Genomic DNA, 17,500 nt, shown 5'->3' with positions numbered 1-17,500 from the left:
TGCCGCACTGTCAGAGGGTCAGTACTGAGGGAGTGCCGCACTGTCAGAGGGTCAGTACTGAGGGAGTGCCGCACTGTCAGAGGGTCAGTACTGAGGGAGTGCTGCACTGTCGGGGGGTCAGTACTGAGGGAGTGCTGCACTGTCGGGGGGTCAGTACTGAGGGAGTGCCGCACTGTCAGAGGGTCAGTACTGAGGGAATGCCGCACTGTCGGAGGGTCAGTACTGAGGGAGTGCCGCACTGTCGGAGGGTCAGTACTGAGGGAGTGCCGCACTGTCGGAGGGTCAGTACTGAGGGAGTGCCGCACTGTCAGAGGGTCAGTACTGAGGGAATGCCGCACTGTCAGAGGGTCAGTACTGAGGGAGTGCCGCACTGTCAGAGGGTCAGTACTGAGGGAGTGCCGCACTGTCAGAGGGTCAGTACTGACGGAGTGCCGCACTGTCAGAGGGTCAGTGCTGAGGGAATACCGCACTGTCGGAGGGTCAGTACTGAGGGAGTGCCGCACTGTCGGAGGGTCAGTACTGAGGGAGTGCCGCACTGTCAGAGGGTCAGTACTGAAGGAGTGCCGCACTGTCAGAGGGTCAGTACTGAGGGAATGCCGCACTGTCAGAGGGTCAGTAATGAGGGAGTGCCGCACTGTCAGAGGGTCAGTACTGAGGGAGTGCTGCACTGTCAGAGGGACAGTACTGAGGGAGTGCTGCACTGTCAGAGGGTCAGTGCTGAGGGAGTGCCGCACTGTCAGAGGGTCAGTACTGAGGGAGTGCCGCACTGTCAGAGGGTCAGTACTGAGGGAGTGCCGCACTGTCAGAGGGTCAGTACTGAGGGAGTGCTGCACTGTCAGAGGGTCAGTGCTGAGGGAGTGCCGCACTATCAGAGGATCAGTACTGAGGGAGTGCCGCACTGTCAGAGGGTCAGTACTGAGGGAGTGCTGCACTGTCGGGGGTAGATGTATACACTCTGGGATTTGAGCTCCATAATCCAGACCGACACTCCCCCCGGTGCCCGTACTGAACAATTGCAGATGAGAGAGACAGAGAAAGACATCGTGAGGGAGAGAGCGAGAGATAGACATGGAGAGAGACACAGAGAGAGAGAGGGAGAGAGATAACACGATAGATGGACAGAGAGAGACAGATAATGAGATATGGTGTAGATGGAGAGAAAGGCAGAGAGAGGGAGAGGTAGAAACTGGTGAGAGAGATCGAAAAAGAAAGAGATGGAGATGTGTAGGGAGGGATTTTGGCCACGAATGGCGGGGAGATGGGAATCGGGGGATGCTCGAGAGGCCGTAATTGGAAGAACACGGAGATCTTGGAGGAGGTTACAGAGATAGGGAGGGAGGGAGCGAGGGAGGGAGGGAGGGAGGGATTTGAACAGGAGGATGAGAATTGTAGGGGCTGGAGGAGGTTACAGAGATAGGGAGGGAGGGAGCGAGGGAGGGATTTGAACAGGAGGATGGGAATTGTAGGGGCTGGAGGAGGTTACAGAGATAGGGAGGGAGGGAGCGAGGGAGGGATTTGAACAGGAGGATGAGAATTGTAGGGGTTGGAGGAGGTTACAGAGATAGGGAGGGAGGGAGCGAGGGAGGGATTTGAACAGGAGGATGAGGATTGTAGGGGCTGGAGGAGGTTACAGAGATAGGGAGGGAGCGAGGGAGGGATTTGAACAGGAGGATGAGAATTGTAGGGGCTGGAGGAGGTTACAGAGATAGGGAGGGAGGGAGCGAGGGAGGGATTTGAACAGGAGGATGAGAATTGTAGGGGTTGGAGGAGGTTACAGAGATAGGGAGGGAGGGAGCGAAGGAGGGATTTGAACAGGAGGATGAGAATTGTAGGGACTGGAGGAGGTTACAGAGATAGGGAGGGAGGGAGGGAGGGATTTGAACAGGAGGATGAGAATTGTAGGGGCTGGAGGAGGTTACAGAGATAGGGAGGGAGGGATTTGAACAGGAGGATGAGAATTGTAGGGGCTGGAGGAGGTTACAGAGATAGGGAGGGAGCGAGGGAGGGATTTGAACAGGAGGATGAGAATTGTAGGGGTTGGAGGAGGTTACAGAGATAGGGAGGGAGAGAGGGAGGGATTTGAACAGGAGGATGAGGATTGTAGGGGCTGGAGGAGGTTACAGAGATAGGGAGGGAGCGAGGGAGGGATTTGAACAGGAGGATGAGAATTGTAGGGGCTGGAGGAGGTTACAGAGATAGGGAGGGAGGGAGCGAGGGAGGGATTTGAACAGGAGGATGAGGATTGTAGGGGTTGGAGGAGGTTACAGAGATAGGGAGGGAGGGAGCGAAGGAGGGATTTGAACAGGAGGATGAGAATTGGAGGGACTGGAGGAGGTTACAGAGATAGGGAGGGAGGGAGGGAGGGATTTGAACAGGAGGATGAGAATTGTAGGGGCTGGAGGAGGTTACAGAGATAGGGAGGGAGGGAGCGAGGGAGGGATTTGAACAGGAGGATGAGAATTGTAGGGGCTGGAGGAGGTTACAGAGATAGGGAGGGAGCGAGGGAGGGATTTGAACAGGAGGATGAGAATTGTAGGGGCTGGAGGAGGTTACAGAGATAGGGAGGGAGGGAGCGAGGGAGGGATTTGAACAGGAGGATGAGAATTGTAGGGGCTGGAGGAGGTTACAGAGATAGGGAGGGAGCGATGGAGGGATTTGAACAGGAGGATGAGAATTGTAGGGGCTGGAGGAGGTTACAGAGATAGCGAGGGAGGGAGCGAGGGAGGGATTTGAACAGGAGGATGAGAATTGTAGGGGTTGGAGGAGGTTACAGAGATAGGGAGGGAGGGAGCGAAGAAGGGATTTGAACAGGAGGATGAGAATTGTAGGGACTGGAGGAGGTTACAGAGATAGGGAGGGAGGGAGGGAGGGAGGGATTTGAACAGGAGGATGAGAATTGTAGGGGCTGGAGGAGGTTACAGAGATAGGGAGGGAGGGAGGGATTTGAACAGGAGGATGAGAATTGTAGGGGCTGGAGGAGGTTACAGAGATAGGGAGGGAGGGAGCGAGAGAGGGATTTGAACAGGAGGATGAGAATTGTAGGGGCTGGAGGAGGTTACAGAGATAGGGAGGGAGCGAGGGAGGGATTTGAACAGGAGGATGAGAATTGTAGGGGCTGGAGGAGGTTAGAGAGATAGGGAGCGAGGGAGGGATTGGAACAGGAGGATGAGGATTGTAGGGGCTGGAGGAGGTTACAGAGATAGGGAGGGAGGGAGCGAGGGAGGGATTGGAACAGGAGGATGAGGATTGTAGGGGCTGGAGGAGGTTACAGAGATAGGGAGGGAGCGAGGGAGGGATTTGAACAGGAGGATGAGAATTGTAGGGACTGGAGGAGGTTACAGAGATAGGGAGAGAGGGAGCGAAGGAGGGATTTGAACAGGAGGATGAGAATTGTAGGGACTGGAGGAGGTTACAGAGATAGGGAGGGAGGGAGGGAGGGATTTGAACAGGAGGATGAGAATTGTAGGGGCTGGAGGAGATACAGAGATAGGGAGGGAGGGAGCGAGGGAGGGATTTGAACAGGAGGATGAGAATTGTAGGGACTGGAGGAGGTTACAGAGATAGGGAGGGAGGGAGCGAGGGAGGAATTTGAACAGGAGGATGAGAATTGTAGGGACTGGAGGAGGTTACAGAGATAGGGAGGGAGCGAGGGAGGGATTTGAACAGGAGGATGAGAATTGTAGGGGCTGGAGGAGGTTACAGAGATAGGGAGGGAGCGAGGGAGGGATTTGAACAGGAGGATGAGAATTGTAGGGGCTGGAGGAGGTTACAGAGATAGGGAGGGAGCGAGGGAGGGATTTGAACAGGAGGATGAGGGTTGTAGGGGCTGGAGGAGGTTACAGAGATAGGGAGGGAGCGAGGGAGGGATTTGAACAGGAGAATGAGAATTGTAGGGGCTGGAGGAGGTTACAGAGATAGGGAGGGAGGGAGCGAAGGAGGGATTTGAACAGGAGGATGAGAATTGTAGGGGCTGGAGGAGGTTACAGAGATAGGGAGGGAGGGAGCGAGGGAGGGATTTGAACAGGAGGATGAGAATTGTAGGGGCTGGAAGAGGTTACAGAGATAGGGAGGGAGCGAGGGAGGGATTTGAACAGGAGGATGAGAATTGTAGGGGTTGGAGGAGGTTACAGAGATAGGGAGGGAGGGAGCGAAGGAGGGATTTGAACAGGAGGATGAGAATTGTAGGGACTGGAGGAGGTTACAGAGATAGGGAGGGAGCGAGGGAGGGATTTGAACAGGAGGATGAGAATTGTAGGGGCTGGGGGAGGTTACAGAGATAGGGAGGGAGGGAGCGAGGGAGGGATTTGAACAGGAGGATGAGAATTGTAGGGGCTGGAGGAGGTTACAGAGATAGGGAGGGAGGGAGCGAGGGAGGGATTTGAACAGGAGGATGAGAATTGTAGGGACTGGAGGAGGTTACAGAGATAGGGAGGGAGGGAGCGAAGGAGGGATTTGAACAGGAGGATGAGAATTGTAGGGACTGGAGGAGGTTACAGAGATAGGGAGGGAGGGAGCGAAGGAGGGATTTGAACAGGAGGATGAGAATTGTAGGGACTGGAGGAGGTTACAGAGATAGGGAGGGAGGGAGGGATTTGAACAGGAGGATGAGAATTGTAGGGGCTGGAGGAGGTTACAGAGATAGGGAGGGAGGGAGGGATTTGAACAGGAGGATGAGAATTGTAGGGGCTGGAGGAGGTTACAGAGATAGGGAGGGAGGGAGCGAAGGAGGGATTTGAACAGGAGGATGAGAATTGTAGGGGCTGGAGGAGGTTACAGAGATAGGGAGGGAGGGAGCGAGGGAGGGATTTGAACAGGAGGATGGGAATTGTAGGGGCTGGAGGAGGTTACAGAGATAGGGAGGGAGGGAGGGATTTGAACAGGAGGATGAGGATTGTAGGGGCTGGAGGAGGTTACAGAGAGAGGGAGGGAGGGAGTGAGGGAGGGATTTGAACAGGAGGATGAGAATTGTAGGGGCTGGAGGAGGTTACAGAGATAGGGAGGGAGGGAGCGAGGGAGGGATTTGAACAGGAGGATGAGAATTGTAAGGGCTGGAGGAGGTTACAGAGATAGGGAGGGAGGGAGCGAAGGAGGGATTTGAACAGGAGGATGAGGATTGTAGGGGCTGGAGGAGGTTACAGAGATAGGGAGGGAGGGGGCGTGGGAGGGATTTGAACAGGAGGATAGGAATTGTAGGGGCTGGAGGAGGTTACAGAGATAGGGAGGGAGGGAGAGAGGGAGGGATTTGAACAGGAGGATGAGGATTGTAGGGGCTGGAGGAGGTTACAGAGATAGGGAGGGAGGGAGCGAAGGAGGGATTTGAACAGGAGGATGAGGATTGTAGGGGCTGGAGGAGGTTACAGAGATAGGGAGGGAGGGAGCGAGGGAGGGATTTGAACAGGAGGATGAGGATTGTAGGGGCTGGAGGAGGTTACAGAGATAGGGAGGGAGGGGGCGAGGGAGGGATTTGAACAGGAGGATGAGAATTGTTGGGGCTGGAGGAGGTTACAGAGATAGGGAGCGAGGGAGGGATTTGAACAGGAGGATGAGGATTGTAGGGGCTGGAGGAGGTTACAGAGATAGGGAGGGAGGGAGTGAGGGAGGGATTTGGAAATGTGGTGTTACCAGACAGGAAGGTCAGCAACACAGGGAGAGGGGTTGGAGGTGGGGAATGGGAGTACGTTCGGACACAGGGGAACAGCATTCTTCCTGAATTTCTCAACGAATCCAAACGTTTCTTCTGGATTTACAATGTCTGGGATCGCAGCTCCCTCCCAGACCCTGCACAAATCCCATCTCCCAGTGGAAGGACCCCAATCAATCGTCTGTCTGGGGTTAGTGCCGCAGCGCTGTAACTACCCCCCTTGCCACAGGTCCCTCCACTCAGCCACAATCCTCACACCCCCCGGGAGATTGGGACAGAGGGAGATGTCGGAGTTAGCATTTCCTGATCAAATTGAGGCTGCAGGTCTGGGTCAGACAGCCAGGGATGAAAGATTTCCCCCCAGAGGACCATCAGCGAACGAGGAACGTTGTACAAAAAACATCAGATTTTTCATCAAAATCAGGCTCAGTTCAAAATGTGCTGTTGTGGTTTCTGAGGTCACTGTGTAACTGTACAGAGTCACTGTTTATTCAGCAGGGTAAGGATCACTCACTGTGTAACTGTACAGAGTCACTGTTTATTCAGCAGGGTAAGGATCACTCACTGTGTAACTGTACAGAGTCACTGTTTATTCAGCAGGGTAAGGATCACTCACTGTGTAACTGTACAGAGTCACTGTTTATTCAGCAGGGTAAAGATCACTCACTGTGTAACTGTACAGAGTCACTGTTTATTCAGCAGGGTAAAGATCACTCACTGTGTAACTGTACAGAGTCACTGTTTATTCAGCAGGGTAAGGATCACACACTGTGTAACTGTACAGAGTCACTGTTTATTCAGCAGGGTAAGGATCACTCACTGTGTAACTGTACAGAGTCACTGTTTATTCAGCAGGGTAAGGATCACTCACTGTGTAACTGTACACAGTCACTGTTTATTCAGCAGGGTAAGGATCACTCACTGTGTAACTGGGCAGCGTCACTGTTTATTCAGCAGGGTAAGGATCACTCACTGTGTAACTGTACAGAGTCACTGTTTATTCAGCAGGGTAAGGATCACTCGCTGTGTAACTGTACAGAGTCACTGTTTATTCAGCAGGGTAAGGATCACTCACTGTGTAACTGTACAGAGTCACTGTTTATTCAGCAGGGTAAGGATCACACACTGTGTAACTGTACAGAGTCACTGTTTATTCAGCAGGGTAAGGATCACTCACTGTGTAACTGTACAGAGTCACTGTTTATTCAGCAGGGTAAGGATCACTCACTGTGTAACTGTACACAGTCACTGTTTATTCAGCAGGGTAAGGATCACTCACTGTGTAACTGGGCAGCGTCACTGTGTATTCAGCAGGGTAAGGATCACTCACTGTGTAACTGTACAGAGTCACTGTTTATTCAGCAGGGTAAGGATCACTCGCTGTGTAACTGTACAGAGTCACTGTTTATTCAGCAGGGTAAGGATCACACACTGTGTAACTGGGCTGCGTCACTGTTTATTCAGCAGGGTAAGGATCACACACTGTGTAACTGTACACAGTCACTGTGTATTCAGCAGGGTAAGGATCACTCACTGTGTAACTGGGCAGCGTCACTGTTTATTCAGCAGGGTAAGGATCACTCACTGTGTAACTGTACACAGTCACTGTTTATTCAGCAGGGTAAGGATCACTCACTGTGTAACTGTACAGAGTCACTGTTTATTCAGCAGGGTAAGGATCACTCACTGTGTAACTGTACAGAGTCACTGTTTATTCAGCAGGGTAAGGATCACACACTGTGTAACTGTACAGAGTCGCTGTTTATTCAGCAGGGGAAGGATCATTAACTGTGTAACTGTACAGAGTCACTGTTTATTCAGCAGGGTAAGGATCACTCACTGTGTAACTGTACAGAGTCACTGTTTATTCAGCAGGGGAAGGATCACTCACTGTGTAACTGTACAGAGTCACTGTTTATTCAGCAGGGTAAGGATCACTCACTGTGTAACTGGGCAGCGTCACTGTTTATTCAGCAGGGTAAGGATCAGTCACTGTGTAACTGTACAGAGACACTGTTTATTCAGCAGGGTAAGGATCACTCACTGTGTAACTGGGCAGCGTCACTGTTTATTCAGCAGGGTAAGGATCAGTCACTGTGTAACTGTACAGAGTCACTGTTTATTCAGCAGGGTAAAGATCACTCACTGTGTAACTGTACAGAGTCACTGTTTATTCAGCAGGGTAAGGATCACTCACTGTGTAACTGTACAGAGTCACTGTTTATTCAGCAGGGTAAGGATCACTCACTGTGTAACTGTACAGAGTCACTGTTTATTCAGCAGGGTAAGGATCACTCACTGTGTAACTGTACAGAGTCACTGTTTATTCAGCAGGGTAAGGATCACTCACTGTGTAACTGGGCAGCGTCACTGTTTATTCAGCAGGGTAAGGATCGCTCACTGTGTAACTGTACAGAGTCACTGTTTATTCAGCAGGGTAAGGATCACTCACTGTGTAACTGTACAGAGTCACTGTTTATTCAGCAGGGTAAGGATCACTCACTGTGGAACTGTACAGAGTCACTGTTTATTCAGCAGGGTAAGGATCACTCACTGTGTAACTGTACAGAGTCACTGTTTATTCAGCAGGGTAAGGATCACTCACTGTGTAACTGTACAGAGTCACTGTTTATTCAGCAGGGTAAGGATCGCTCACTGTGTAACTGTACAGAGTCACTGTTTATTCAGCAGGGTAAGGATCACTCACTGTGTAACTGTACAGAGTCACTGTTTATTCAGCAGGGTAAGGATCACTCACTGTGTAACTGTACAGAGTCACTGTTTATTCAGCAGGGTAAGGATCACTCACTGTGTAACTGTAGAGTCACTGTTTATTCAGCAGGGTAAGGATCACTCACTGTGTAACTGTACAGAGTCACTGTTTATTCAGCAGGGTAAGGATCACTCACTGTGTAACTGTACAGAGTCACTGTTTATTCAGCAGGGTAAGGATCACTCACTGTGTAACTGTACAGAGTCACTGTTTATTCAGCAGGGTAAGGATCACTCACTGTGTAACTGTACAGAGTCACTGTGTATTCAGCAGGGTAAGGATCACTCACTGTGTAACTGTACAGAGTCACTGTTTATTCAGCAGGGTAAGGATCACTCACTGTGTAACTGTAGAGTCACTGTTTATTCAGCAGGGTAAGGATCACTCAATGTGTAACTGTACAGAGTCACTGTTTATTCAGCAGGGTAAGGATCACTCACTGTGAAACTGTACAGAGTCACTGTTTATTCAGCAGGGTAAGGATCACTCACTGTGTAACTGTACAGAGTCACTGTTTATTCAGCAGGGTAAGGATCACTCACTGTGTAACTGTACAGAGTCACTGTTTATTCAGCAGGGTAAGGATCGCTCACTGTGTAACTGGGCTGCGTCACTGTTTATTCAGCAGGGTAAGGATCACTCACTTTGTAACTGTACAGAGTCACTGTTTATTCAGCAGGGTAAGGATCACTCACTGTGTAACTGTACAGAGTCACTGTTTATTCAGCAGGGTAAGGATCACTCACTGTGTAACTGGGCAGCGTCACTGTGTATTCAGCAGGGTAAGGATCGCTCACTGTGCAACTGTACAGAGTCACTGTTTATTCAGCAGGGTAAGGATCGCTCACTGTGTAACTGTACAGAGTCACTGTTTATTCAGCAGGGTAAGGATCACTCACTGTGTAACTGTACACAGTCACTGTTTATTCAGCAGGGTAAGGATCACTCACTGTGTAACTGGGCAGCGTCATTGTGTATTCAGCAGGGTAAGGATCTCTCACTGTGCAACTGTACAGAGTCTCTGTTTATTCAGCAGGGTAAGGATCGCTCACTGTGCAACTGTACAGAGTCACTGTTTATTCAGCAGGGTAAGGATCACTCACTGTGTAACTGTAGAGTCACTGTTTATTCAGCAGGGTAAGGATCACTCACTGTGTAACTGTACACAGTCACTGTTTATTCAGCAGGGTAAAGATCGCTCACTGTGTAACTGTACAGAGTCACTGATTATTCAGCAGGGTAAGGATCACTCACTGTGTAACTGTACAGAGTCACTGTTTATTCAGCAGGGTAAGGATCACTCACTGTGTAACTGTACAGAGTCACTGTTTATTCAGCAGGGTAAGGATCGCTCACTGTGTAACTGGGCTGCGTCACTGTTTATTCAGCAGGGTAAGGATCACTCACTGTGTAACTGCGCTGCGTCACTGTTTATTCAGCAGGGTAAGGATCACTCACTGTGTAACTGTACAGAGTCACTGTTTATTCAGCAGGGTAAGGATCACACACTGTGTAACTGGGCAGCGTCACTGTGTATTCAGCAGGGTAAGGATCGCTCACTGTGCAACTGTACAGAGTCACTGTTTATTCAGCAGGGTAAGGATCGCTCACTGTGCAACTGTACAGAGTCACTGTTTATTCAGCAGGGTAAGGATCACTCACTGTGTAACTCTACACAGTCACTGTTTATTCAGCAGGGTAAGGATCACTCACTGTGTAACTGGGCAGCGTCATTGTGTATTCAGCAGGGTAAGGATCTCTCACTGTGCAACTGTACAGAGTCACTGTTTATTCAGCAGGGTAAGGATCGCTCACTGTGCAACTGTACAGAGTCACTGTTTATTCAGCAGGGTAAGGATCACTCACTGTGTAACTGTACAGAGTCAATGTTTATTCAGCAGGGTAAGGATCGCTCACTGTGCAACTGTACAGAGTCACTGTTTATTCAGCAGGGTAAGGATCGCTCACTGTGCAACTGTACAGAGTCACTGTTTATTCAGCAGGGTAAGGATCACTCACTGTGTAACTGTACACAGTCACTGTTTATTCAGCAGGGTAAGGATCACTCACTGTGTAACTGGGCAGCGTCATTGTGTATTCAGCAGGGTAAGGATCTCTCACTGTGCAACTGTACAGAGTCACTGTTTATTCAGCAGGGTAAGGATCGCTCACTGTGCAACTGTACAGAGTCACTGTTTATTCAGCAGGGTAAGGATCGCTCACTGTGCAACTGTACAGAGTCACTGTTTATTCAGCAGGGTAAGGATCACTCACTGTGTAACTATACAGAGTCACTGTTTATTCAGCAGGGTAAGGATCGCTCACTGTGTAACTGTACAGAGTCACTGTGTATTCAGCAGGGTAAGGATCACTCACTGTGTAACTGTACAGAGTCACTGTTTATTCAGCAGGGTAAGGATCACTCACTGTGTAACTGTACAGAGTCACTGTTTATTCAGCAGGGTAAGGATCACTCACTGTGTAACTGTACAGAGTCACTGTTTATTCAGCAGGGTAAGGATCACTCACTGTGTAACTGTACAGAGTCACTGTTTATTCAGCAGGGTAAGGATCACTCACTGTGTAACTGGGCAGCGTCACTGTTTATTCAGCAGGGTAAGGATCACTCACTGTGTAACTGTACAGATTCACTGTTTATTCAGCAGGGTAAGGATCGCTCACTGTGTAACTGGGCTGCGTCACTGTTTATTCAGCAGGGTAAGGATCACTCACTGTGTAACTGGGCTGCGTCACTGTTTATTCAGCAGGGTAAGGATCACTCACTGTGTAACTGTACAGAGTCACTGTTTATTCAGCAGGGTAAGGATCGCTCACTGTGTAACTGGGCTGCGTCACTGTTTATTCAGCAGGGTAAGGATCACTCACTGTGTAACTGTACAGAGTCGCTGTTTATTCAGCAGGGTAAGGATCACTCACTGTGTAACTGTACAGAGTCACTGTTTATTCAGCAGGGTAAGGATCACTCACTGTGTAACGGTACAGAGTCACTGTTTATTCAGCAGGGTAAGGATCACTCACTGTGTAACTGTACAGAGTCACTGTTTATTCAGCAGGGTAAGGATCACTCACTGTGTAACTGTACAGAGTCGCTGTTTATTCAGCAGGGTAAGGATCACTCACTGTGTAACTGTACAGAGTCACTGTTTATTCAGCAGGGTAAGGATCACTCACTGTGTAACTGTACAGAGTCACTGTTTATTCAGCAGGGTAAGGATCACTCACTGTGTAACTGTACAGAGTCACTGTTTATTCAGCAGGGTAAGGATCACTCACTGTGTAACTGTACAGAGTCGCTGTTTATTCAGCAGGGTAAGGATCACTCACTGTGTAACTGTACAGAGACACTGTTTATTCAGCAGGGTAAGGATCACTCACTGTGTAACTGTACAGAGTCACTGTTTATTCAGCAGGGTAAGGATCGCTCACTGTGTAACTGTACAGAGTCACTGTTTATTCAGCAGGGTAAGGATCACTCACTGTGTAACTGTACAGAGTCACTGTTTATTCAGCAGGGTAAGGATCACTCACTGTGTAACTGGGCTGCGTCACTGTTTATTCAGCAGGGTAAGGATCACTCAATGTGTAACTGTACAGAGTCACTGTTTATTCAGCAGGGTAAGGATCACTCACTGTGTAACTGTACAGAGTCACTGTTTATTCAGCAGGGTAAGGATCACTCACTGTGTAACTGTACAGAGTCACTGTTTATTCAGCAGGGTAAGGATCACTCACTGTGTAACTGTACAGAGTCACTGTTTATTCAGCAGGGTAAGGATCACTCACTGTGTAACTGTACAGAGTCACTGTTTATTCAGCAGGGTCAGGATCACTCACTGTGTAACTGTACAGAGTCACTGTTTATTCAGCAGGGTAAGGATCACTCACTGTGTAACTGTACAGAGTCACTGTTTATTCAGCAGGGTAAGGATCGCTCACTGTGTAACTGTACAGAGTCACTGTTTATTCAGCAGGGTGAGGATCACTCACTGTGTAACTGTACAGAGTCACTGTTTATTCAGCAGGGTAAGGATCACTCACTGTGTAACTGTACAGAGTCACTGTTTATTCAGCAGGGTAAGGATCACTCACTGTGTAACTGTACAGAGTCACTGTTTATTCAGCAGGGTAAGGATCACTCACTGTGTAACTGTACAGAGTCACTGTTTATTCAGCAGGGTAAGGATCACTCACTGTGTAACTGTACAGAGTCACTGTTTATTCAGCAGGGTAAGGATCACTCACTGTGTAACTGTACAGAGTCACTGTTTATTCAGCAGGGTAAGGATCACTCACTGTGTAACTGTACAGAGTCACTGTTTATTCAGCAGGGTAAGGATCACTCACTGTGTAACTGTACAGAGTCACTGTTTATTCAGCAGGGTAAGGATCACTCACTGTGTAACTGTACAGAGTCACTGTTTATTCAGCAGGGTAAGGATCACTCACTGTGTAACTGTACAGAGTCACTGTTTATTCAGCAGGGTAAGGATCACTCACTGTGTAACTGTACAGAGTCACTGTTTATTCAGCAGGGTAAGGATCACTCACTGTGTAACTGTACAGAGTCACTGTGTATTCAGCAGGGTAAGGATCACTCACTGTGTAACTGTACAGAGTCACTGTGTATTCAGCAGGGTAAGGATCACTCACTGTGTAACTGTACAGAGTCACTGTTTATTCAGCAGGGTAAGGATCACCCTCTGTGTAACTGTACAGAGTCACTGTTTATTCAGCAGGGTAAGGATGCCTTCAGTGATTTTCCGAATCTTTGCGGCCTTCTTCAACCCCCTCGACCATCTGACCTGCAGATATAAAAAACACCCATTGGCTGAATTAGCACAAGCACAAGAAGGGAATGCACATTGATGTGTCAGTACTGAGGGAGTGCCGCACTGTCAGAGGGTCAGTACTGAGGGAGTGCCGCACTGTCAGAGGGTCAGTGCTGAGGGAGTGCCGCACTGTCAGAGGGTCAGTACTGAGGGAGTGCTGCACTGTCAGAGGGTCAGTGCTGAGGGAGTGCTGCACTGTCAGAGGGTCAGTACTGAGGGAGTGCCGCACTGTCAGAGGGTCAGTGCTGAGGGAGTGCCGCACTGTCAGAGGGTCAGTACTGAGGGAGTGCCGCACTGTCAGAGGGTCAGTACTGAGGGAGTGCTGCACTGTCAGAGGGTCAGTACTGGGGGAGCGCCGCACTGTCAGAGGGTCAGTGCTGAGGGTGTGCTGCACTGTCAGAGGGTCAGTGCTGAGGGAGTGCCGCACTGTCAGAGGGTCAGTACTGAGGTAGTGCCGCACTGTCAGAGGGTCAGTACTGAGTGAGTGCCGCACTGTCAGAGGGTCAGTACTGAGGGAGTGCCGCACTGTCAGAGGGTCAGTACTGAGGGAGTGCCGCACTGTCAGAGGGTCAGTACTGAGGGAGTGCCGCACTGTCAGAGGGTCAGTACTGAGGGAGTGCCGCACTGTCAGAGGGTCAGTGCTGAGGGAGTGCCGCTCTGTCAGAGGGTCAGTACTGAGTGAGTGCCGCACTGTCAGAGGGTCAGTACTGAGGGAGTGCTGCACTGTCAGAGGGTCAGTACTGAGGGAGTGCTGCACTGTCAGAGGGTCAGTGCTGAGGGAGTGCCGCACTGTCAGAGGGTCAGTACTGAGGGAGTGCCGCACTGTCAGAGGGTCAGTACTGAGGGAGTGCCGCACTGTCAGAGGGTCAGTGCTGAGGGAGTGCCGCACTGTCAGAGGGTCAGTACTGAGGGAGTGCCGCACTGTCAGAGGGTCAGTACTGAGGGAGAGCCGCACTGTCAGAGAGTCAGTACTGAGGGAGTGCTGCACTGTCAGAGGGTCAGTACTGAGGGAGCGCCGCACTGTCAGAGGGTCAGTGCTGAGGGTGTGCTGCACCTCAGAGGGTCAGTGCTGAGGGAGTGCCGCACTGTCAGAGGGTCAGTACTGAGGGAGTGCCGCACTGTCAGAGGGTCAGTACTGAGGGAGTGCCGCACTGTCAGAGGGTCAGTACTGAGGGAGTGCCGCACTGTCAGAGGGTCAGTACTGAGGGAGTGCCGCACTGTCAGAGGGTCAGTACTGAGTGAGTGCCGCACTGTCAGAGGGTCAGTACTGAGGGAGTGCTGCACTGTCAGAGGGTCAGTACTGAGGGAGTGCTGCACTGTCAGAGGGTCAGTACTGAGGGAGTGCCGCACTGTCAGAGGGTCAGTACTGAGGGAGTGCCGCACTGTCAGAGGGTCAGTACTGAGGGAGTGCCGCACTGTCAGAGGGTCAGTACTGAGGGAGTGCCGCACTGTCAGAGGGTCAGTACTGAGGGAGTGCCGCACTGTCAGAGGGTCAGTACTGAGGGAGTGCCGCACTGTCAGAGTGTCAGTACTGAGGGACTGCTGCACTGTCAGAGGGTCAGTACTGAGTGAGTGCTGCACTGTCAGAGGGTCAGTGCTGAGGGAGTGCCGCACTGTCAGAGGGTCAGTGCTGAGGGAGTGCCGCACTGTCAGAGGGTCAGTACTGAGGGAGTGCCGCACTGTCAGAGGGTCAGTACTGAGGGACTGCTGCACTGTCAGAGGGTCAGTACTGAGGGACTGCTGCACTGTCAGAGGGTCAGTGCTGAGGGAGTGCCGCACTGTCAGAGGGTCAGTGCTGAGGGAGCGCCGCACTGTCAGAGGGTCAGTGCTGAGGGAGTGCCACACTGTCAGAGGGTCAGTACTGAGGGAGTGCCGCACTGTCAGAGGGTCAGTACTGAGGGAGTGCCGCACTGTCAGAGGGTCAGTGCTGAGGGAGTGCCGCACTGTCAGAGGGTCAGTGCTGAGGGAGTGCCGCACTGTCAGAGGGTCAGTGCTGAGGGAGTGCCGCACTGTCAGAGGGTCAGTGCTGAGGGAGTGCCGCACTGTCAGAGGGTCAGTACTGAGGGAGTGCCGCACTGTCAGAGGGTCAGTACTGAGGGACTGCTGCACTGTCAGAGGGTCAGTACTGAGGGACTGCTGCACTGTCAGAGGGTCAGTGCTGAGGGAGTGCCGCACTGTCAGAGGGTCAGTGCTGAGGGAGCGCCGCACTGTCAGAGGGTCAGTGCTGAGGGAGTGCCACACTGTCAGAGGGTCAGTACTGAGGGAGTGCCGCACTGTCAGAGGGTCAGTACTGAGGGAGTGCCGCACTGTCAGAGGGTCAGTGCTGAGGGAGTGCCGCACTGTCAGAGGGTCAGTGCTGAGGGAGTGCCGCACTGTCAGAGGGTCAGTGCTGAGGGAGTGCCGCACTGTCAGAGGGTCAGTGCTGAGGGAGTGCCGCACTGTCAGAGGGTCAGTGCTGAGGGAGTGCCGCACTGTCAGAGGGTCAGTGCTGAGGGAGTGCCGCACTGTCAATAATCTCTCCCTCAATGTCACTGAATCGAAGGAGATTGTCATCGACTTGAGGAAGTGTAGTGGAGAACATCCCCTGTCTACATTAACGGTGATGAAGCAGAAAGGATCGAGAGCTTCAAGTTTTTATGTATCCAGATCACCAACAACCTGTCCTGGTCCCCCCCATGCCGACACTATAGTTAAGAAAGCCCCACCAACACCTCTACTTTCTCAGAAGACTAAGGAAATTTGGCATGTCAGCTACGACTCTCACCAACCTTTACAGATGCACCATAGAAAGCATTCTTTCTGGTTGTATCACAGCTTGGTATGGCTCCTGCTCTGCCCAAGACCGCAAGGAACTACAAAAGATCATGAATGGAGCCCAATCCATCACGTAAACCAGCCTCCCATCCATTGACTCTGTCTATACTTCCCGCTACCTCGGCAAAGCAGCCAGCATAATTAAGGACCCCACTCACCCCGGACATTCTCTCTTCCACCTTCTTCTTTCGGGAAAAAGATACAAAAGTCTGAGGTCACGTACCGACCGACTCAAGAACAGCTTCTTCCCTGCTGCTGTCAGACTTTTGAATGAACCTACCTCGCATTAAGCTGATCTTTCTCGACACCCTAGCTATGACTGTAACACGACATTCTGCACCCTCTCCTTTCCTTCTCTATGAACGGTATGCTTTGTCTGTTTGGCAATACTTTTCACTGTATGTTAATACATGTGACAATAATAAATCAAATCAAATCAAAGAGCTCTGACCTGTCTCAGCCGGAGTCAGGGCTCGATGTGGGGCTGGAGCTGGAAGTTGAGACTCTGGTCGTTCGACCCACAGGCTGTATCCTCGCCTCCTGGGGAACCGTTTCGTCAATCCACAAGACAAACACCTCACAATCGTCATCTGCGGACCCCGCTCTGCAACCGGACATCAAAAATATCACCCACTGAGGGAGTGCCGCACTGTCAGAGGGTCAGTACTGAGGGAGTGCTGCACTGTCAGAGGGTCAGTACTGAGGGAGTGCTGCACTGTCAGAGGGTCAGTACTGAGGGAGTGCTGCACTGTCAGAGGGTCAGTACTGAGGGAGTGCCGCACTGTCAGAGGGTCAGTACTGAGGGAGTGCTGCACTGTCAGAGGGTCAGTGCTGAGGGAGTGCTGCACTGTCAGAGGGTCAGTACTGAGGGAGTGCTGCACTGTCAGAGGGTCAGTACTGAGGGAGTGCTGCACTGTCAGAGGGTCAGTGCTGAGGGAGTGCCGCACTGTCAGAGGGTCAGTACTGAGGGAGTGCTGCATTGTCAGAGGGTCAGTACTGAGGGAGTGCCGCACTGTCAGAGGGTCAGTGCTGAGGGAGTGCCACACTGTCAGAGGGTCAGTACTGAGGGAGTGCCGCACTGTCAGAGGGTCAGTACTGAGGGAGTGCCGCACTGTCAGAGGGTCAGTACTGAGGGAGTGCCGCACTGTCAGAGGGTCAGTGCTGAGGGAGTGCCGCACTGTCAGAGGTCAGTGCTGAGGGAGTGCCGCACTGTCAGAGGGTCAGTACTGAGGGAGTGCCGCACTGTCAGAGGGTCAGTGCTGAGGGAGTGCCGCACTGTCAGAGGGTCAGTACTGAGGGAGTGCCGCACTGTCAGAGGGTCAGTACTGAGGGAGTGCCGCACTGTCAGAGGGTCAGTGCTGAGGGAGTGCCGCACTGTCAGAGGGTCAGTGCTGAGGGAGTGCCGCACTGTCAGAGGGTCAG

At 51.4% G+C, this 17,500-nt stretch overlaps 1 long non-coding RNA gene across 1 annotated transcript; it reads right to left on the bottom strand.

The window, feature by feature from the left end:
• Window positions 1–13,089: 13,089 nt before the first annotated feature.
• LOC144490089 (uncharacterized) lies at window positions 13,090–16,682 on the bottom strand. Its single transcript, XR_013497155.1, has 2 exons — window positions 16,530–16,682; window positions 13,090–13,237 (listed from the first exon to the last, which is right to left on the bottom strand). It is a non-coding gene; the product is annotated as an uncharacterized LOC144490089 (long non-coding RNA).
• Between the last annotated feature and the right edge of the window lie 818 nt (window positions 16,683–17,500).

This window comes from Mustelus asterias, unplaced genomic scaffold, assembly GCF_964213995.1.
Source record: "Mustelus asterias unplaced genomic scaffold, sMusAst1.hap1.1 HAP1_SCAFFOLD_2860, whole genome shotgun sequence".
NCBI lineage: Eukaryota > Metazoa > Chordata > Chondrichthyes > Carcharhiniformes > Triakidae > Mustelus > Mustelus asterias.
This window is presented reverse-complemented; position numbering and strand designations above follow the sequence as displayed.